Source organism: Schistocerca gregaria, chromosome 1 (assembly GCF_023897955.1).
Source record: "Schistocerca gregaria isolate iqSchGreg1 chromosome 1, iqSchGreg1.2, whole genome shotgun sequence".
In the NCBI taxonomy this organism is placed as follows: Eukaryota; Metazoa; Arthropoda; class Insecta; order Orthoptera; family Acrididae; genus Schistocerca; species Schistocerca gregaria.
Genome location: NC_064920.1, coordinates 1,056,479,485 through 1,056,503,016, shown reverse-complemented (window position 1 = coordinate 1,056,503,016; position 23,532 = coordinate 1,056,479,485). Strand labels below are relative to the sequence as shown.

The following is a 23,532-nucleotide window of genomic DNA, read 5'->3' as shown; positions in this document are numbered from 1 at the left end:
CTTGCCAATGTCAGTTGATGCCAATAATCTGGACTCCTGAGCCAAGGTTCACAAAAACGTGAGAGTGCTAGGCCGCTTAGTGTTCCAGTGGCCGTTTGAATTTTTTGGTTTTAGCTAGTAATTTTGTGAAATTTTGTTGTATTGGTGTAGTAGCAGTATTATTACGAGTAGTTGCTTTCTTAATAGGCAGAGAATTTCGAGACCATTATTTTTAGTTCTTAAATACACTCCTGGAAATTGAAATAAGAACACCGTGAATTCATTGTCCCAGGAAGGGGAAACTTTATTGACACATTCCTGGGGTCAGATACAACACATGATCACACTGACAGAACCACAGGCACATAGAACAGGCAACAGAGCATGCACAATGTCGGCACTAGTACAGTGTATATCCACCTTTCGCAGCAATGCAGGCTGCTATTCTCCCATGGAGACGATCGTAGAGATGCTGGATGTAGTCCTGTGGAGCGGCTTGCCATGTCATTTCCACCTGGCGCCTCAGTTGGACCAGCGTTCGTGCTGGACGTGCAGACCGCGTGAGACGACGCTTCATCCAGTCCCAAATATGCTCAATGGGGGACAGATCCGGAGATCTTGCTGGCCAGGGTAGTTGACTTACACCTTCTATAGCACGTTGGGTGGCACGGGATACATGCAGACGTGCATTGTCCTGTTGGAACAGCAAGTTCCCTTGCCGGTCTAGGAATGGTAGAACGATGGGTTCGATGACGGTTTGGATGTACCGTACACTATCGTACACTATTCAGTGTCCCCTCGACGATCACCAGAGGTGTGCGGCCAGTGTAGGAGATCGTTCCCCACACCATGATGCCGGGTGTTGGCCCTGTGTGCCTCGGTCGTATGCAGTCCTGATTGTGGCGCTCACCTGCACGGCGCCAAACACGCATATGACCATCATTGGCACCAAGGCAGAAGCGACTCTCATCGCTGAAGACGACACGTCTCCATTCGTCCCTACATTCACGCCTGTCGCGACACCACTGGAGGCGGGCTGCACCATGTTGGGGCGTGAGTGGAAGACGGCCTAACGGTGTGCGGGACCGTAGCCCAGCTTCATGGAGACGGTTGCGAATGGTCCTCGCCGATACCCCAGGAGCAACAGTGTCCCTAATTTGCTGGGAAGTGGCGGTGCGGTCCCCTACGGCACTTCGTAGGATCCTACGGTCTTGGCGTGCATCAGTGCGTCGCTGCGGTCCGGTCCCAGGTCGACGGGCATGTGCACCTTCCGCTGACCACTGGCGACAACATCGATGTACTGTGGAGACCTCACGCCCCACGTGTTGAGCAATTTGGCGGTACGTCCACCCGGCCTCCCGCATGCCCACTATACGCCCTCGCTCAAAGTCCGTCAACTGCACATACGGTTCACGTCCACGCTGTCGCGGCATGCTACCAGTGTTAATGACTGCGATGGAGCTCCGTATGCCACGGCAAACTGGCTGACACTGACGGCGGCGGTGCACAAATGCTGCGCAGCTAGCGCCATTCGACGGCCAACAACGCGGTTCCTGGTGTGTCCGCTGTGCCGTGCGTGTGATCATTGTTTGTACAGCCCTCTCGCAGTGTCCGGAGCAAGTATGGTGGGTCTGACACACCGGTGTCAATGTGTTCTTTTTTTCATTTCCAGGAGTGTAACATTGAAAGACTTTTGTACTCGAACCAATGTCATATTTAATTACAAACCATGTAGGAACGTTAATCCAACAGCAATATAGGGTTTTTTAATCTGGTCAAGGAACAAGTGTGGCAGTATTTTTATAATGCCGATAACATGAATGATAAATGCAGTGCTTTCCTTAACACATTTCCCATGCTCTTTGAGAGTTGCTTTACCTTACAACGTTCTAAACGGGGTACTAACAGGAATAGGCAGCCTGGGTGGCTGACTAGTATGATAAGGTTATCATGTAGAACAAAGTGGGAATTATATCAAAATGTTAGAAGTAGTCACAATCGAGCTACAGTATCCCATTGCAAACAGCATTGTAAGGTGCTTAAAAATGTTATCAGGAAGGCAAAGAGTATGTAGTGTGCAAAAAGAATAGCTAATTCACAGGATGAAACTAAAACCATATGGTCAATTGTGAAGGAAGTGTCTGGTCAGCAGCACAAGGTCGACTATATAAAGTCAGTTCGCAGTAAAAATATTTCTGTTACTGATAAATCAGATATATGTACAGTTTTTAACGATCATTTTCTGAGCACTGCTGGTGAATTAAATAAAAAGATAGTTTCTACACGAAATCATATAACTTTCTTGGCAAAGGCCCTTCCGAGATTGATGTCTGAAATATTACTCTGTGATACAGACAAGAAGGAGATTGAGTCAATAATTAAGTCACTGAAGACTAAGGACTCTCGTGGTTATGATGGAGTATCTAGCAGAATATTAAAGTACTGTGCTGCACATGTTAGCACTGTATTTAGCCTTATTTCTAATTTTTCCTTTAGGAATGGCCAGTTTCCTGAAGGATTAAAGCACTCAGTAGTAAAGCCACTTTATAAAAAGGGAGAAAGGGTTAATGTAGATAATTTTAGACCTATTTCTATGCCATCATTGTTTGCAAAAGTTATTGAAAAGGCTACGTATTTAAGGATAATTGCTCATTTTATTGTCACACGATTTGCTATCAAATGTACAGTTCGGCTTTAGAAGTCGTTTAACAACTGAAAATGCTATATTCTCTTTTCTCTGTGAGGTACTGGATGGGTTAAACAAAAGGTTTCAAACGCTTGGCTTCTTTTTTGATTTAACTAAGGCATTTGATTTTGTTGATTACAAAATATTGTTCCAGAAGTTGGAATATTACGGAATACGGGGAGTACCTCACAAGTGGTTCACCTGTTATTTTAGCAACAGGCAGCAAAAGGTCATTATTCACAATGTTGATAACGGCTGTGATGTGGGGTCAGAGTAGGGTACTGTCAAGTGGGGGTTGCCCCAGGGACCAGTGTTGGGGCCACTCCTGTTCCTTATTTATATAAATTATATGACCTCTAATATTATGGGTAACTCTAAAATAGTTCTGTTTGCTGATGACACTAGCTTGGTAGTAAAGGGGGTTGTGTGAAAGGTTGGCTCGGTTTCAAACAGTGCAGTACATGACCTGAGTTCATGGGTTGTAGAAAATAAACTAACGCTATATCACACTAGGACTCTGTTTTTTCAGTTTCTAACACACTATTCAACAAAACCTGACGTTTTAATTTCACAGAATGGGCATACGATTAGTGAAACTAAACAGTTCAGATTTGTAGGTGCTCATATAAATAGTAAGGTGTCGTGAAAATCCCACGTTCAGGATCTTGTTCAGAGGTTTAATATTGCCATTTTTACTATTCGAACGGTATCAGAAGTGAGTGATCGTGTTGTTGTTGTTGTGGTCTTCAGTCCTGAGACTGGTTTGATGCAGCTCTCCATGCTACTCTATCCTGTGCAAGCTTCTTCATCTCCCAGTACCTACTGCAGCCTACATCCTTCTGAATCTGCGTAGTGTTTTCATCTCTTGGTCCCCCTCTATGATTTTTATCCTCCACGCTGCTCTCCAGTACCAAATTGGTGATCCCTTGATGCCTCAGAACATGTCTTACGAACCGATCTCTTCTTTAGTACGAACCGATCTCTTCTTCTAGTCAAGTTGTGCCACAAACTCCTCTTCTCCCCAATTCTATTCAATACCTCCTCATTAGTTATGTGATCTACCCATCTAATCTTCAGCATTCTTCTGTAGCACCACATTTCGAAAGCTTCTATTCTCTTCTTGTCTAAACTATTTATCGTCCATGTTTCACTTCCATACATGGCTACACTCCATACAAATACATTCAGAAACGGCTTCCTGACACTTAAATCAATACTCGATGTTAACAAATTTCTCTGCTTCATTGCCATTGCCAGTATACATTTTATATCCTGTCTACTTCGACCATCATCAGTTATTTTGCTCCCCAAATAGCAAAACTCCTTTACTACTTTAAGTGTCTCGTTTCCTAATCTAATTCCCTCAGCATCACCCGATTTGATTTGACTACATTCCATTATCCTTGTTTTGCTTTTGTTGATGTTCATCTCATATCCTTCTTTCAAGACACTGTCCATTCTGTTCAACAGCTCTTCCAAGTCCTTTGCTGTCTCTGACAGAATTACAGTGTCATCGGCAAACTTCAAAGTTTTTATTTCTTTTCCATGCATTTTAATACCTACTCCGAACTTTTCTTTTGTTTCCTTCACTGCTTGCTCAATATACAGATTGAATAGCATCGTGGAGAGGCTACAACTCTGTCTCACTCCCTTCCCAACCACTGCTTCCCTTTCGTGTCCCTCAACTCTCATAACTGCCATCTGGTTTCTGTGCAAATTGTAAATAGCCTTTCGCTCCCTGTATTTTACCCCTGTCACTTGCAGAATTTGAAAGACAGTATTCCAGTCATCATTGTCAAAAGCTTTCTCTAAGTCTACAAATGCTAGAAACGTAGGTTTGCATTTCCTTAATCTTTCTTCTAAGATAAGTCGTAGGGTCGGTATTGCCTCACGTGTTCCAGTATTTCTACGGAATCCAAATTGATCTTCCCCGAGGTCGGCTTCTATCAGTTTTTCCATTCTTCTGTAAAGAATTAGTGTTAGTATTTTGTAGCTGTTGCTTATTAAACTGATAGTTCGGTAATTTTCACATCTGTAACACCTGCTTTGTTTGGGATTGGAATTATTATATTCTTCTTGAAGTCTGAGGGTATTTCGCCTGTTTCATAAATCTTGCTCACCAGATTGTAGAGTTTTGCTAGGATTGGCTCTCCCAAGGGCGTCAGTAGTTCCAATGGAATGTTGTCTGCTCTGGGGGCTTTGCTTCGACTCAGGTCTTTTAGTGCTCTGTCAATCTCTTCACGCAATATCGTATCTCCCATTTCATCTTCATCTACATCCTCTTCCATTTCCATAATATTGTCCTCAAGTACATCGCCCTTGTATAGACCCTCTGTATACTCCTTCCACCTTTCTGCTTTCCCTTCTTTGCTTAGAACTGGCTTTCCATCTGAGTTCTTGATATTCATACAAGTGGTTCTCTTTTCTCCAAATGTCTTTTTAATTTTCCTGTAGGCAGTATCTATCTTACCCCTCGTGAGATCAGCCTCTACATCCTTACATTTTTCCTCAAGCCATCCCTTCTCAGCCATTTTGCACTTCCCGTCGATCTCATTTTTGAGACGTTTGTATTCCTTTTTGCCTGCTTCACTTACTGCATTTTTGTATTTTTTCCTTTCATCAATTAAATTCAGTATCTCTTCTGTTACCCAAGGGTTTCTACTAGCCCTCGTCTTTTTACCTTCTTGATCCTCTGCTGCCTTCACTATTTCATTCCTCAAAGCTACCCATTCTTCTACTATGGTATTTCTGTCCCCCATTCCTGACCATTGTGCCCTTATGCTCTCCGTGAAACTCTGTACACCCTCTGGTTTTTTTCAGTTTATCCAGGTCCCATCTCCTTAAATTCCCACCATTCTGGAGTTTCTTCAGTGATCGTTCGACAAGAAAATTTGTCTACTTTGCTTACTTTCATTCGCTATTGTCGAATGTTGTTATATTTTGGGGTAACACTTCTCATTCTAAAAGGATATTTTTGGCCCAGAAACGGGCGGTTCTGGCAATAAGGGTGGTAGTTCACGAACCTCCTGTCGCCCTCTGTTCATGGGTCTCGGTATTTTGACACTGGCCTCTCAATTCGTATCTTCCTCATTGTCGTATTGTTACCAAAATTAGTTTATTCCCAAGAGTATGCAGCTTTCACTCCGTTAATACTAGGCAGAAATCAAACCTTCATTTGGATCGGACTTCCTTAACTCTTGTACAAAAAGGAGTGCAGTATACTGCTGCATCTATTTTCAGTAAACTGTCGCTCGAATTCAAAAATCGTAGCAGTAATCCACGCTCTTTCAAATCGAAACTGAAGAGTTTTGACATGGGTCACTCCTTCTATTCTGTCGAGGAGTTTCTTGAAAAATTAAGCTGATTTTTATTGTATTACTGATAGCGTTTACGTAAATTTATGGACTGACTTTTTTTAAGGTAAATGAACATTTATTTTTATCTGTTATTATGGTTATGTTGTAATTTCACGTACTGACACGTTCAATGACCTTGGAGATTTGCTACGCAATTTGGTGCTACGGAACTTGACGAGTAGATAAATAAATAAATAAATATCTGGGGTGCCTTGCAACGTGATATTCAGCAGAGATCTCCATCTCCTCGTATTCTCAGATTTATGGACAGCCCTGCAAGGAGTCATGGTGTCAACTGCCTCGAGCACTACTTCAGACATTAATCGAGTACATGCCACGTCGTGTTTCGGCAATTCCGCGTGCTCATGGGTGTGCTAGTTTCTTTGGCTCTTTAGTATATTTTTTGTATGTAAAAAAAGAAACTGAGGGTGTTTCATAAATAGAAGGAGCGAAATGCGTATGGAGAGAAACAAACTACCTTCCTTTTAGTTGTATAGACGGAACACATCTCAATGGATTTTGGAGCAACTAAGAAACAAAGGAAAACGAAGAAACGACAACGGGGAAAGTGGCTGGACTGGTCTCTGAACCCATGTCTTCTGCTTACTGCCCCATCCAGACAGGGTGGTCATCGCAACTGCTCGGACTACCCTAGCACGCCTCCCATCAGATCAAAATTCTCAACTTATCCACACACTGTTAATTTAGTGCCCTTGCCATTATCCCCACTACTCGTGGTATTTCGCCGATTCCCGTGCATCTGCACTGAAGAAATCACATATAATTAAGGCGAGGACGACCAACCGATCTCTTCAGTGCAGATGCACACCAGGCTCAAACCCTTACGGGAATCGGCGAAACGACGCGAGTAATGTGGATAATGAGCAAGGGGCACTCCTTTAGTAGTCTGTGGATAAGCTGAGAATTCGGGTCTGACGGGAGGCGGGCAGCTGCGATGACCACTGTGTCTGGTCCGATAGCCAGCGTCTGTAATTCCTTTGTGTTTTAGTTCATACTGGCTGTTGGGACAAAACCACAACGTCGTCTTTCTGGAAGTGTCTACCACAAAATGGTTTCGTTATCTGAGAGAAAAGGAAGGAGACAGAAACATATGGGGGGAGGAGTATGAGGTTTAAGAACTGTGTCTTGTGTAGCCCAGCTCGTGCATTGTCGGGGAGCAAAAATACTCCTTTGGCTAGAGTCCACAAGTTTCTTGGTGGCGTGTTATAACCTCCTCATGAGGATTCGGTAGTATGCTTCTGTAACGGTTTGCCCCGTAGCACTACCCCCTGGCAGTCCTGTAACAACTCTCAGCTTCACCAAATCACCTTATCCGACGACGGTAGACTACTGCCTTTTCTGCGGTGGTAAATCCACATCTTGCCGCTGCATGTCCCTTGGGGTTTCCTCATACAAGTGAACTACATCATGTTTTCCCAGCTGGAAGAAAAATATTTCTGTAGCGTACGAAACGTACATAGATAAATTCGGCATTTCTTCATATTCCTCTCACCCTATGGATACACACTGAGCTGACAAAAGTCATTTGGTACCTCTTAACATCGTGTAGGACCTACCTTTGCTCTGCGTAGTGCCGCAACACGTTGTGGCATTGACTCAACAAATCATTGCAGAAATATACAGTCATGCCCCTTCCACAGCCGTCCATAACTGCGAGCTATTGCTGCTGCACACGAACTGTCCTCTCGACTATGGCTTATAAATGTTCGGTGAGATTCATGTCGGGCGATCTGAATGGCCAAACCATTCGCTCGAACTTTTCAAAATGCTCTTCAAACGAAGCGCGAATAAGTGCGGCCCGGTGACGTGACGCATTGTCATGCATAAAAATTCCATCATTGTTTGGGAACATGAAGTTCATGAATGGCTGCAAATGATCTCCAAGTAGTAGAACATTCCATGTAAACACAGCTCGCACCATTATGGAGTCACCACCAGCTTGCACAGGGCGTTGTTGACAATTTGGCTTCATGGCTTCGTGGGGCCTGCGCCACACTCGAACCCTACCTCCGGATCTTGCCAACTGAAATCGCGTCTCGTCTGACTAGGCCACGGTTTTTATTTATCAAGGGTCCAGTTGGTATGGTCATGAGATCAGCAGAGGCGCTGCAGGCGGTGTTGTGCTGTTAGCAGAGGCACTGGCGTCGGTCGTCTTCTGGTATAGCCCATTAACTCCAAAATTTCCCCTCACTGTTCAAACTAATACGTGCCATACGCCTCAAATTGATTTCTGCGGTTGTTTCGCGCAGTGTTGCGTGTCTGTTAACACTGACAGCTCTACATGAGTGTGAGAAGTAATGCCTGAAATTTGGTGTTCTCGGCAGACTCTTGACTCTGTGGATCTCGGAATATTGAATTCCCTAACGATTTCCGAAATGGAATGTCCCATACGTCTAGCTCCCTTCCGTGTTCAGAGTCTGTCAGTTTCCGTCGTGTGGCCATAATGACGTCGGAAAACTTTCCACACGAACCACTTAAGTACATTTGACAGCACCATCAATGCATTGTCCTTTAATACCTTGTGTACGCGGTATACTATCGCCATCTATGTGCGTGCATGTCGCTATCCCTATCCCATGTCATCTCAGTGTAAATGCACCGACTGTCAATCTCAGCACTATTGAAACTGCATTTTACTTTTCCACAACGAAACTTCTGCACCCAAAACATGCATTATGTTTGGTTTATGTACATCGAGGCCCTCTTCAAAACACGACGCAACACAGTTTGGGTTGACACTCTACACATTGTAGTTGAATGGAAGGATCGTTGCATTCAATATGCATTTTGTATTCTGCTCCTGCTGTCGTAAGAAAGAGGTAGCGGGATCAGACAATACTGTTCTTGCTTGTGTAAGACCTTCCTCTGGTGTTCTTAGAACACACCCTGATAAGTGTTGGAAAGAACCAACAGTGGAGGAATTACGCTTTTGGACACACCTCATGATGTTACCGATCAATTTCAGTGCTACCAAAGGCTCTACATGTCATAGGCGCCACTACATTACATTGCTGTGCACTGAACTGCATGTTATCTGTCCTCAATGAAATTTCTGTTTCCAAAATATCCAATTATTGCCACTCCAGATGCCCTGATGTACCTAAGTGAACAGAAAGTAGTTTTGTAATACCACAAGCGGTTGTACATGTAACTCTTTCCTGAAGATGTATCAGGCTATCTGAACTGATTATCTATTTGATTTTTTAAATGTTGTCACAAATGTCAGACCATGTTTTCATTTGTCAGAAGATATCCGCCATATCACAAATTCCGATTGTGTCTATTATTTCGCCACTGTTGACACTGTTGTAACAGAGTCGCAAACCACTAGTTTGGTAACTACTAACGCCACAGTAACTGTGAAATTGAATCGGCGGTGAAAGTAATCACAATATGGTGTAGCGACAATGGTCCCGGATAAAATACGCTCGAAAATGTATTCCGTTACTCACGCTCTGTGAAAGTGAAACATCGATTAGAGAATATGTAATCGTCCTACATGCATGTAACCGTCTCCCATCCTTTCCTCGATCACCTTCTAACGTGGCATGGGCATGCAGTGGATGACACGAAATAACTTTGATTTCACATCTGGGTGACTCAATGCGGCGTTATAGAACTAACATTCTGAAGACACTTCGCGTAATCCATTATTGATTCCAAAAGTTTCAACATATGATTTAACTGTACATCAGTTATTAAATGTTGAATTTGATATTCTATTTGTATTTGTTCCGTGATGTTCTTATCTCGAACACACAAGCAATTGTAGCGAGGGTCAGAATTGCTGTATTATATGAAGGTAGCACGAAAACTTTACAGTTTGCATTCTGTTTCATAACGACAGTATGCAAACGAGTTGGAATGTAGCCACCGATTGTTATAGCTACTGCTGGAGATATTGCTCAAGACACTGTTTTACAAAGAGCTGCAGTAGCAGTTATCGCCGTTCTAGATGCAGTGCTTTAGATAGCTATATAAGGTTTTCTTCTCTTTTAAAAGCCAATAAAACACGTTCACGTAACTTGACCGCTTTTTACGCCGCATAATGTGTTCCTCTGCAACCGTGGCTAATGAGGCCTTTCTCCGCTATTCAAGGAGAACTGCGGGTTCATAAGACGTAGGTAATAGATATTCTCTTCCTCAATTACACTCATTCCGCATTGTAAAGCATTATTGAAGAAGGGATTACTTCTGTGCGAGAGTGTTTTTCCTCTTAACTAAGACGGGGAGAAATATTAACGTAAGCGATTAAAGGTGGCAGTATAGTTCTTGCTCCAGCTCGAAAATTGCTCATATTTTGCAGTTCGGTTTTCTCACACATCAACCGCGGATGCGAAATATGTGGTATCTGGTAAACATGCCCTTATCAGTGGATAACGAGTGTCGACAAGAAGTGTTGTCCAGGCATCGCCACATTCTTTTTAAGATTGTTCGTCCATTGAATGGTTTGGAATGGTTCGCCGTATTCCCTTATTTAGTGTTACTGCTTTCTCCCCTGTGTTTCTACTGGACACAGCGTTATAAATTATATTTCTAAGCTCTTACTCCACTACAGACAGACGTATATGCTCACTTTTCGTCCTTCCTGCCTAAATCTTAATCCCACTACTGGAACTTCAGTTTATTTTCTTCATTGCTTCTCCTCTGTATAGATTGAACAATATGGGCTAAGGACTCTGCCCCTGCCTTATACACTTCCCAGTCCGTACACTTCGTTATTGGTCTTCCATTCTTATTTTTCCCTCGTGGTTCTTGTACATATTGTATAGCTCCTGTCTTCCCCGAGAAGTAACATCTATTTCCCTGAGAATTTTCAACTTCTTACACTATTTTATACTGTCAGACGCTTATCACGGTCGACGAACCCTATGAAGGTACCTTCACATTTCTTAAAGTCTTACTTCCATTACTAAGCGCAAAGTCACGTACTGCGTCCGTGCTGCCTTTTTTTACCTTACCTAAAGATAAAGTGGTCGTCATTAGTAGCTCCCGAATCTGACTGTACTAATTGTGCAAGAGCTCTTTCACTTATCTGCCTTTGCTATCTTGTGGTTTTGCGGATGATATTTTTCCGAAAATCCGATGATATATCTCCTTACACATATAGCCTACAAACCAGCTTGAATTGTCATTTGGTTACCATTTCCCTCAATGATTCTAGAAATTCCGAAGGGATGTTGTCTTTATCTTCCACTTATCTACCACCAAGCTTACCATAACTCTGCATAATAAGGAATACATTATTGATGACAACAAGTTAAGACCAACGCAGTGATGGAAATAGTTGTTTGGCAGACTTGGAACTGGAGTCAAATCTTCTCTTGTCGACCGATCTGCTGGGAGCATCAAATAGACATTGCCCCTCCGTACTATATTCACAACGCTACTTCCACTAAATGGACAGACTGCCTGCAATGACCAGACATTTCGTTGTGACTTTTCATCAAGCGTACAGCTACACCTCTGAAAAAGATGAAACAGTGGCAAACATCCTGCGATTTCAAAAGAAGTTTCAAATGGCTCTGAACACTATGGGACTTAACTTCTGAGGTCAGCAGTCCCCTAGATCTTGGAACTACTTAAACCTAACTAACCTTAGGGCATCACACACATCCATGCCCGAGGCAGGATTCGAACATGCGACCGTAGCGGTCGCGCGGTTACAAACTGTAGCTCCTGCGATTTCTTGGTACATTCACGCAATTTTACAACTGATGTAGAGTACAAGTATGTGGTTAATGAGCATCGGTGTTTGGTGCTACCCGAAGTACACTGAGATGACAAAAGTCTTGGGATAGCTAATAACATCGTGTCTGTCTTTTGGTCGGAGTGGTGTAGCAGCTGGACGTGGCATGGAATCAAAACGTCGTTGGAAGTCCCCTGAAAATATTGAGCCAAGCTACACACATAGCCGTCCATAATCGCGAAAGTGTCGCCTGTGCAGAATTTTGTGCACGAACTGACTTCTGGATTATATCCCATGAATGTTCGGTGGGGTTCACATCCAACGATTTGGTTGGCCATATCATTGTGCAGGGGTTGTAGCCTCTCCCCGATGTTATTCAATCTGTATATTGAGCAAGCAGTAAAGGAAACAAAAGAAAAATTTGGAGTAGGTATTAAAATTCATGGAGACGAAGTAAAAACTTTGAGGTTCGCCGATGACATCATAATTCTGTCAGAGACGGCAAAGGACTTGGAAGAGCAGTTGAACGGAATGGACAGTGTCTTGAAAGGAGGATATAAGATGAACATCAACAAAAGCAAAACGAGGATAATGGAATGTAGTCCAATTAAATCGGGTGATGCTGAGGGAATTAGATTAGGAAATGAGACACTTAAAGTAGTAAAGGAGTTTTGCTATTTAGGAAGTAAAATAACTGATGATGGTCGAAGTAGAGAGGATATAAAATGTAGACTGGCAATGGCAAGGAAAGCGTTTCTGAAGAAGAGAAATTTGTTAACATCGAATATAGATTTAAGTGTCAGGAAGTCATTTCTGAAAATATTTGTTTGGAGTGTAGCCATGTATGGAAGTGAAACATGGACGATAACTAGTTTGGACAAGAAGAGAATAGAAGCTTTCGAAATGTGGTGCTACAAAAGAATACTGAAGATAAGGTGGATAGATCACGTATCTAATGAGGAGGTATTGAATAGGATTGGGGAGAAGAGAAGTTTGTGGCACAACTTGACTAGAAGAAGGGATCGGTTGGTAGGACATGTTTTGAGGCATCAAGGGATCACAAATTTAGCATTGGAGGGCAGTGTGGAGGGTAAAAATCGTAGAGGGAGACCGAGAGATGAGTACACTAAGCAGATTCAGAAGGATGTACGTTGCAGTAGGTACTGGGAGATGAAGCAGCTTGCACAGGATAGAGTAGCATGGAGAGCTGCATCAAACCAGTCTCAGGACTGAAGACCACAACAACAACAACATCATTGTCCAGAATGTCTTTCAACCCAGTCGCAAGTAAATGTGGTCCGGTGACAATTCAGTCAGTTGTTTGGAAACTTGTGTAAGTCCATGAATGGCTGCAAATGGTCTCCAACTAGCCGAACGCATCCATTTGAGTCAGTGATCGGTTCAGTTCGAGCAGAGGAACCAGTCCACCCACGTAAAGACAGGCCTCACCATTATGGTGCACAATGCCTTGTGGCCAAGCTGAATCTATAGTTTCTTGGAGTCTACACCACACTCGAGCCCTACCATGAGCTGTCACCAAGTAAAATCGGCACATGTCTGGCCAGACGACAGTTTTTCGTGGTCTTGGGTCCAACCGATATGGCCACGAGCCAATCAGAGGCACTACAGGCGATGTCGCGCTGTTAGCACAGACACTCGCGTCGGTCGTCTGCTTCGATAACCTACTAACGCCGAATTTCTCCGCACTGTCCTAACGGATACGTTCGTCCTACGTCCAACATTGATGTATGCTGTTATTTCACACAGTGTTGCTCGTCTGTAAGCACTAATAACTCTATGGAAACGTCACTGCTCCCAGTCGGTAAGTGAAGGCCGTGGGCCACTGCGTTGTGCCGGCCGGGGTGGCCGAGCGGTTCTAGGCGCTACAGTCTGGAACCGCGCGACCGCTACGGTCGCAGGTTCGAATCTTGCCTCGGGCATGGATGTGTGTGATGTCCTTAAGTTAGTCAGGTTTAAGTAGTTCTACGTTCTAGGGGACTGACGACCACAGCAGTTAAGTCCCATAGTGCTCAGAGCCATTTGAACCAACTGCGTTGTCCGTGGTGAGAGGTAATGCCTGAGATTTGATGTTCTCGGTACACTCTTGACACTGTGGATCTCGCGATACTGAATACCCTAACAATTTCCGAAATAGGAAGTCCTCTGCGTCTAGCTACAACTACCATTCCATTTTCAAAGCCTATTAATTCCCGTCGTGTGGCCATAATCACGACGGAAACCTTTTCACATGAATCGCCAGAGTACAAATGACATCTCCGCCAATGTACTATTCTTTTATACCTTGTGTACGCGATACTATCGCCATCTTTATATGTGCATATCACTACCCTTGACTTTTGTCTCCTCAGTGCATGTTCTTATGAGTAGGGAATTTGTTCATTTATGGATGTCTCGATATTCACAGGGACACACTACAATTCCGACCACATTTCTAGACCAGCAACACCACTCACATGAGGTGTCTACTTCGAAGCACCATAAGCAGAAATGTGGGATAGACGGTGTGGTCCAAAATCCGGTACCGAGTTCATAAGGCTTACAACTTTTACTGCAGAAAGGTGCTACTACAGACAAATGTCAGTAATGCCTTTAAGGATTATCTTCAGTACAGACCGTTGCACTTCCACAAAAATGGTAATGCATTGCCTGACCTTGATTGAAGTGTATAGTGAGAAATGATTTACTGTTTTCAATTAATTGAAGTACGTGCAGAATGGATAACTGTTGTCCCAAGTTTCAATTAAAGATCAGCTACTTCGAGTTGACACTTTACTAATTTGTGATATGTATGGCACAGGTATGTGAATGTCCTTTAGATAATTCAACACACACACAGTGCAATAATCAAATAATCCTTTCATAATAGTGTGTTATAGGATACCTTATATTGTAGCAGCGATAAACAGACAGAACAAATGTGTACTGGAAACAAGAGGCATATGAATAGATAAAATATTCTTAGGCTTCAATTCGTTTGAAGTGGTTAAATTCCACGAGCTTTTGACCAAATTCTCTTCGACCATTGCCAGTTGATAACGGACTACCGTGTCCTAGACGGTTTCGTAACTATGTAGTTGTGTTGCCGGCTGTGACGTCACTGATGCTCAGATCATTCCCACATATGGCAATATTTACGTCCCGCGTCTGCTGGGCCGCTTCAACCTCCCGATGGCGATCCCGAGCTCTATTAAGTTTTATGTGCCGTCTTTATTAAGACACTTTTCTCATAGTGTACCGTACTCGCTTCTGTTTTTATGTTATCAAATAAGGCATCCACCCTCGTTGTGACAGATGTGTAGTCGCGCCAAATTCAGTGTCTTGCTTCTAAAGCCCAATCCGTCACAGCAGATCTGTTGTTTTGTGAATGATAATAAGAGTAAACTGAAATTTTTCATATTATATTGTTTTAATATTCGTATCATTTTCAGCACACAACAAGGGGCCTTCATTTGAAGATCAATTTATCAGTTCAGTTCACAACATCTGTATCTTCTCTACTAACAATAAATATGTGAAACTGTCGGCCTGCCTGTTTGTCTGTTTGAACATGATTCTACAAATCTTCTCGAATTTTCATGAGCCTTTTAGAGGTAACTTGAGCGTAGTTTGGAGCACCGTATGTACTTCAAAATCGAATGGCGAAAAAAAAGATAGTGTGAATTAAAGATTGAAAGTTTTGCTAAAATCGTCTTTTATGTCACTTTATCTGTTTGATCACGCTAATCTCCAAAACTACTAGACGAATTTTCATGGCGTTTTCGCAGGTTACTTGACTGACGCTTGGGGCACCGTTCAGGCCTAATTACATCAGAATCGGATCACGGAAAAGAAAATATAATGCTTTAAAATTTTCGTATCTGTATGTTTGAACATGCTAATCTTTTTCATGGGGTTTTCACATGTAACTTGAGCATGGCTTGTGATATCGTATAGGCTTTATTTCATGAAAATCTGATCACGGAAGAAAAGCTATCATACTTTAAAGTTTTATCCAAACCTAAATTATAAATGCAAAAGTTACTCTATCCGTTACTTTTCCATAGCTAAAACGCTGCATCGATTTTAATAAAATTTGGTATGGAGTTAGCTTGAACCTAGGAAGAACATAGGCAGCTTTAGAAAGTGCGTAGTATAAGGTACTTATGGATTGAAGAGTATTACACGAATTAGGGAAAAATATTTACTTTTTGAGGAAGCAATTTACTCTTTGCGTTTTGATATTTGTCATATATGTGAAAATGCTTTTATTGGTTGATACATGTTCTTGATACGATTCAAAGTAATGAATACAATGTGTTCACTTCATATTGGTTGGGTTGTTTGGGGGAAGGGAACAAACAGCGAGGTCATCGGTCTCATCGTATTAGGGAGGGTAGTGCCCTTTCGAAGTAACAATCACGGAATTTGCCTGGGGCGATTTACGGAAATCATGGAAAACCTAAATCAGGATGGCTGGGTGCGGAAGTGAACCGTCGTCCTCCCAAATGCGAGTCCAGTGTGCTAACCACTGCGCCACCTCGCTCGGTCAGTACATATTGCCACTTCAAAAGCACATATGCTGTTGTCCATTCTGAGCTCCATCACACGTGTTCACATTAGCTCCACCATTTCCTTCATTACGGTCTCGAACAACACAGCGTAGCACATTACTGACGTTGAAACAATCATCACCTTACACAGCTTTCATTCTTCTATGGATTTCAACTGGAGACACGTTTCCTGTGGTTAAAACTCCATTACAGCACGCTGTTTCTCAGGCACCGACATAGTTACGTTACAAATCACCATGTAACGTGCTACAATTCGGAGCCGTCTAGCGGCAAAAGGTTGCAAAATAGTTCAAATGGCTCTGAGCACTATGGGACTTAACTGCTGTGGTCATCAGTCCCCTAGAACTTAGAACTCCTTAAACCTAACTAACCTAAGTACATCACCCACATCCATGCCCGAGGCAGGAGTCGAACCTGCGACCGTAGAGGTTGCCCGGTTCCAGACTGCAGCGCCTAGAACCGATCGGCCACCCCAGCCGGCAAAGAGTTTCGATTCGCTGACTCAAGTTGCAAAAGTGGACCGAGTAATATGCATGGAATTTAATATCTGAACAGATATAAATAAAACAGAATAAAAAATTCGGAAGCATCTCTTTCCAACACACCCCTCATCAGCATTTGCAGGCCGCGCGGTTTGAGGCGCCATGTCACGGATTGCGCGGCCCCTCGCGCCAGAGGTTCAACGTGTCCCTCGGACAAGGGTATGTGTGTTGTTCTTAGCTTGAGTTGGTTTAAGTAGTGTGTAAGCCTAGGGACCGATGAAATCTGCAGTTTGGACCCTTAGGAATTCACATAAACATGATTTGCTTGAAACTGACGGAATAGTCGGCTATGTTTGTTACAGTTACAGTCCTAAAAGCCGTTTATTTTCGTTTTGTGGAAATACTACAGAGACAATAATATAACTGGGACCACAATTTCTACGCAGTTTGTGATGTTTACAATCTCGACAGAGGTCTCCATGATTCCCAATTGATTAACGGAGTCGGCCAGTGTGGCCGAGCGGGTCTAGGCGCTTCAGTCTGGAACCGCGCGACCACTGCGGTCGCAAGTTGGAATCCTTCCTCGGGCATGGATGTGTGTGATGTCCTTCGGTTAGTTAGGTTTCAGTAGTTCTAAGTTCTAGGGAACTGACGACCTCAGATATTAAATCTCATAGCGCTCAGAGCCATTAGAACGATTTTTTGATTGTCGGAAAAGCCACGAATAACGAGTGTAATGGGCAGGGGCACTACGAATATCGTGCGGGACAATAAGTTAGGAATGTGGGTAGTACTCGCTTCGGCGGTACATATACTAAAACTGGAACGATACAGAGAGGATTAGCATGGCCACTGCGCAAGGATGACACGCAAAATCGTGAAGCGCTCACCGGCACGGTAGCTCAGTGTGTTCGGTCAGAGAGCTGGTCTCTGTAATAAAAAAACTGAGCGAACGGATCAACGACGAACTCCAATCCATGTCACGTGACGTTCGCTGCCATCAATTACAACGAACAATTACGAACACCGGCTGCGGTGGTCTAGCGGTTCTAGGCTCTCAGTCCGGAACCACGCGACTGCTACGGTCGCAGGATCGAATCGTGCCTCGGGCATGGATGTGTGTGATGTCCCTAGGTTAGTTTGGTTTCAGTAGTTCTAAGTTCTAGGGGACTGATGACCACAGATGTAAGTTCCATAGTGCTCAGAGCCATTTGAACCGTTTTTGAACAAATACCAACAAACTGCAAAATAAATAAATAAATAAATAATGGATAGAGCGTCTGTCATGTAAGCAGGAGGTCCTGGGTTTGAATCCCGATCGGGGCACACATTTTCAACTAGCCCCGTAGACATACATCCCGTATGCAGATAGAGCTATTCATTTCATTGATGTACTATCTGCCAGGCTTGCATCTTCATGATTTCGCGGCGCAGTGGTTGCTCCACTAAATTTCAGACATGCAGTTGCATAACTTGCACTTCTTCTTCTGACATTTCGGCAGTATGGCGTTCGGCCATCTTTGGAGTGAGTCGAAAGACTGACGCTACAGAACTCGATCAGTCTTTCTGAACTCGCGTGGCCACGCACGCAGTGGTGCAGTCAGGGAGTTTAAAAGAACGTACTGGATTCAAGATTTCCTTGCAGATAGAACTCAACACGTTGATCTTAACGGAATAAAATTTACGATGTACCCAAAGAGAATGTGACAGAACCGTTACTCTTTAAAATGCATATAAATTACCTAGGAAAAAGCGTCAGGAGCTTGTTAAGACTGTTCGCAGATGTTGTGGTTGTCTATATTAAAGTAGCAGAGCTCAAGAGAGCCAGATTTGCAGAGTCACCTACAGAATTTTGATGACTGATGCGGCTCTGGCAGTTGACCCTGAACGTCAATAAATGTGACGTGCTGCGCATACACAGGAAAAGAAATCCACTACTCTACAGCTACGCTACTGGTGGCAAAATGCTGGAAACAGTGTCTGCCGTAAAATATCTAAGAGTAACTATGATGAGGACCCTAAGTGGATGACGCCATAAAATATATAGTAGGAGAAGGAGATGACACGCAGCGAGTTATAGGAAAATTTTTAATGAAATGTAAACCATCCACGAAAGAAGTGGCTTACTAGGCGCTTGTTCGACCAATTCTTGAGTACTGTTCATCTGTCTGGAACCCTTACCAGATATCAGTGACAGAAGGCATAAATAAGATCCAACGAATAGCAGCTCAAATCGTCAAGGGATCGTTTCGTCGGTGCGAGAGCGTTGCAAGAACGTAAAACAAACTCTATAGGCAGACGCTACAAGAGAGGCGTTGTGCATCGCGGGTTGGTTGAGTACTGAAATGTCGAGAGTACTGCCGGGAAGAGTTCTCCCACACACACTAATGGCCTTTAAAATTGCTACACAAAGAAGAAATGCAGATGATAAACGGGATTGGACAAATATATTATTCTGGAATTGACATATGATTACATTTTCACGCAATTCGGGTGCATAGATCCTGAGAAATCAGTACCCAGAACAACCACCTCTGGCCGTAATAACGGCCTTGATACACCTGGGCATTAAGTCAGAGTTTGGATGGCGTGTACAGGTACAGCTGCCCATGCAGCTTCAAGACGATACGACGGTTCATGAAGAGTAGTGATTGGCGTATTGTGACGAGCCAGTTGCTCGGCCACCATTGACCAGACGTTTTCAATTGGTGAGAGATCTGGACAATGTGCTGGCCAGGGCAGCAATCGAGCACTTTCTGTATCCAGAAAGGCCCGTACATGACCTGCATCATGCGGTAGTGAATTATCCTGCTAAAATGTATGGTTTCGCAAGGATCGAATGAAGGGAAGAGCCACGGGTCGTAACACATCTGAAATGTAACTTCCGCTGTCCAAAGTGCCGCCATGCAAACAAGAGGTGACCGAGACATGTAACCAATGGCACCCCATACCATTACGCCGGGTGATACGCCAGTTTGGCGATGACGAATACACGCTTCCAATGTGCGTTTACCGGGATGTCGCCAAACATGGATGCGACCATCATGATGCTGTAAACAGAACCTGGATTCATCCCAAAAAATGACGTTTTGCCATTCGTGCACCCAGGTTCGTCGTTGAGTGCACCATCGCAGGCGCTCCTGCCTGTGTTGCAGCGTCAAGGGTAACCGCAGCCATGATCTCCGAGATGATAGTCCATGCTGCTGCAAACGTCGTCGAACTGTTCGTGCAGATGGTTGTTGTCTCGGGGAACGAGACGTGGCTGCACGATCCGTTACAGCCATGCGGATAAGCTGTCTGTCATCTCGACTGCTAGTGATACGAGGCCGCTAGGATCCAGCACGGCTTTCCGTATTACACTCCTAAACTCACCGATTCCATATTCTGCTGACAGTCATTGGGTGTCGACCAACAAAGTCGGAAAGGTGTTGGTACGCATTTCTCCTCCTTACACGAGACATCACAGCAACGTTTCACCAGGCAACGCCGGTCAACTGCTGTCAGCACGTCAGCACGTTGTAGGTGTTGTAGGTTAAATTTCGCGTCTGTAGCACGTCATCTTCGTGGTGTAGCAATTTTAAGGCCAGTAATGTATATCTCACAATATTACCACGGAGAGTAAATTCAAGGAATTAGAGCTACTACATAGGCTTACCAATAATCATTCTGCCCACGTGTCAGTCGGGGGTGGAAGAGGGAAAGGGGAGACGAATGAATGGTAGCAGAAGAACCCTCTGTACCACATCGCTAGGTGGTTTGCGGAGTACTGATGTAAATATGATTGTGTAAAGTAAGTCCTTCAGCTCACCCTAAAGATAGCCGAACGGTGTTCGGCTGAAAAATTAGGAAATTAAGTGGAATTTACGCGACTACACGCCCGCAATTTAATGGATCTACTTGTCAGGTATATGTCGATGGTCTTGGTCGAAATTCCTTCTTTCTTCTCTGTAACATGGCGATAAAATCAAACGAGACTCGTGCTGCGTGAGCGGCGACAGATACGTTACACAGATATCCGAACCCATTCATTTGCAGAATCTTTCATCTGATGGGTGTGGCCACTCTGTCACTGTCAAAGCTGGAGAAAGTCAAATATTGGTAGGTCCACCGAGCTGACCACTAAAATTAATATCGCTACCAGCAAACAGGTCAGCAGATAATGCCTGTTGTTTCGGTAGCCGCGCGCAGTTACGGCGAAGTGCTTGTTTTCTCTCGCTAACATCATAATATAGAATTTACCTCCTGTGTTACTTTCCTCTCGCTAATAAAAGAACGCGCGGCGCCGCAGAAAATCACCGGTCGCGCGGTGGGACAGGTATCTGATCAGTGGCGCGGCAGACGTGTTTTCCTACAGGCCATAAGAGGCGGTGCGTGGCGCCCGAAGCAACAAATGGAGCCGAGCGGCAGCGGCGAAGCAAGACGGTCCGAAGCGCTTCCCGCGAAAGATGAAAGCATTACTACGGAACGTGTCAACTACTGTTAGTCCACGAGACACAGAAAGTAGTAGGTATAGATGCCCAGGTAGGTAGCTAGTTCCTTAAGTCCCGAAAGGTATTCGATAAAGCTGCTGAGAATTCTTCCTGGTTGTATGGCTGCGGTCCATGGAACTCTTCAATGCCTGACGTTTCGTCCAAGGCTACGTTGCACATCTTCGGAGGTACTTGTGGTTGTGCTGAGTCTTGCCGACTGACCAGTCAGTCGTCGAAGAGCCGCAAAACTACCGTGGAAAGTGGGCGTGGCCTAGATTTCACGTGATAGCAGAGATAAACCTTGTCAAAGATAAAAAAATTTAACTTTCGATCATAGTACGTCAAAGATAAAAATTACTCATTGATTCTGTAGCGCCACAGTCCATATATCACTGAGTTTCGTTGCTTATTCTTTTCTATTAAAGTTATCCCATGTTTATATATTTCGATGACCGATTTTCAGACCAACTAAGAAAATAGGCCAAACACTTCGTTCGGTTAAGGATAAACGTCTCCCTCTGTCTGCAAGTGATGTATATAAGATTCCGTGTACGTGTGGCAAGGTCATTGGAACTACAAAGAGAAGTGTTAATAAACGGTTGAAGTAACATAAAAGTCTTTGCCGACTAGGGAAAATAGACAAATCAGCCGTGGCGGAACATGCACTTCAATCAGGTTATCACGTAGTGAAATTTCCGGAAACTGAAATTTTATGTACTATGACGAACTTTCATCCACGGCTATAGAGAAACCATCGAAATATATAAACATAGGATAATTTTAACATAGAAGAAGAAGCCATGAAACTCAGTGATATATGGACTCTAGCGCAACAGAATCGATGAGAAATTTTTATCTTTGACGTACTATGATCGATAGTTAATTTTTTTAATCTTTGACAAAGTTTATCTCTGCTATCACGTGAAATCCAGACCACGCCCACTTTCCACGGTATTTAGGCCGCTTGACTCGTCAGTCGGCAAGAGTCAGCACAACCAGAAGCACCTCCGAACATGTGCAGCGTAGCCTTGGACGAAACGTCAGGAATTGAAGTGTTCCATGGACCACGACGTACAAGCCGGAAGAATTCTCAGCAGCTGAAACATCTGTTCGTGAAAGCTTTCATTGTATGAGTATTCGATACAGTTCCGCACTGTCGCCTAATGAATTAAATACGAGCGTATGGAGGATCAGACCAATTTTGTGAATCGACTGAGAGGCTTCTAGCAAACAGGACACAAGTCATTCTGTACGGAGAGAAGTGTTCAAAGGCAAGAGTGACTTCTGGTGTGCACCAATGGAGCGTTACAGGACCAGTACTTTTCACACTGTGTATAAATCACCTGGTAGAGAATGTTGGAAGTTCCAAGAGGTATTTCGCGGACGTTGCTATTTTATACATAAAAGTCGCAACATTAGAAATGGTGTAGCGAAATAGTGGAAGACCTGCAGAGGACCGACGTTTGGTGCAACGAGTGGCAATTGAACCTCAAAATAAACATGTCTACATCTACATGGATACTCTGAAAATCACGTTTAAGTGTCCGGCAGAGCGTTCATTGAACCACTTTTACAATCTATTATTTCAATATGATGCAACGTGCTGAAAAAACGAACACTTGTACCTTTTTGTGCGAGCTTATATTTCGCTTATTTTATAATGGTGATCGTTTCTCCCGATGCAGGTCGGTGTCAACAAAATATTTTCGCATGCAAAGGAGAAAGTTGGTGACTGGAATTTCGTAAGAAGATGCCGTCGCAACGAAAAACGCCTTTGTTTTAATGATGTCTACCCCAAACCCTGTATCATTTCAGTGACACTCTCTCACCTATTTCACGATACCACAAAAGGTGCTGCCCTTCTCTGAACTTTCTCCATGTACTCTGTCAGTCCTATCTGGTAAGAGTCCCACACCGTGTAGCAGTATTCTAAAAGAGGACGAACAAGTGTACTGTAGGCAGTTTCTTTAGTAGATCTGTTACATTTTCTAAAAGTCCTGCCAATATAACTCAGTGTTTGGTTAGCCTTCCCCACAACATTTTCTATGTGTACCTTCCAACGTAGGTTGTTCATAATTCCTAGGTATTTATTTGAAATTACCGCCTTTAAATTTAACTGATTTATCGTGTAACTGAACTTTACCGGATTCCTTTTAGCACCCATGTGGATGACCTTACACATTTCATTATTTAGCGTCAATTGCGTAGTTTTGCACCATACAGATACCTTTTCTAAATAGTTTTGCAATTTGTTTTGGTCTTCTGATGAATTTAATAGT

The 23,532-nt window shown here is 43.5% G+C and overlaps 1 non-coding gene across 1 annotated transcript; it reads left to right on the top strand.

Annotated features, from left to right (window-relative positions):
* Nucleotides 1-17,574: 17,574 nt before the first annotated feature.
* Nucleotides 17,575-17,681, top strand: LOC126286486 (U6 spliceosomal RNA). The gene has a single exon (XR_007551700.1). It is a non-coding gene; the product is annotated as a U6 spliceosomal RNA (small nuclear RNA).
* The last annotated feature ends 5,851 nt before the right edge of the window (nt 17,682-23,532 follow it).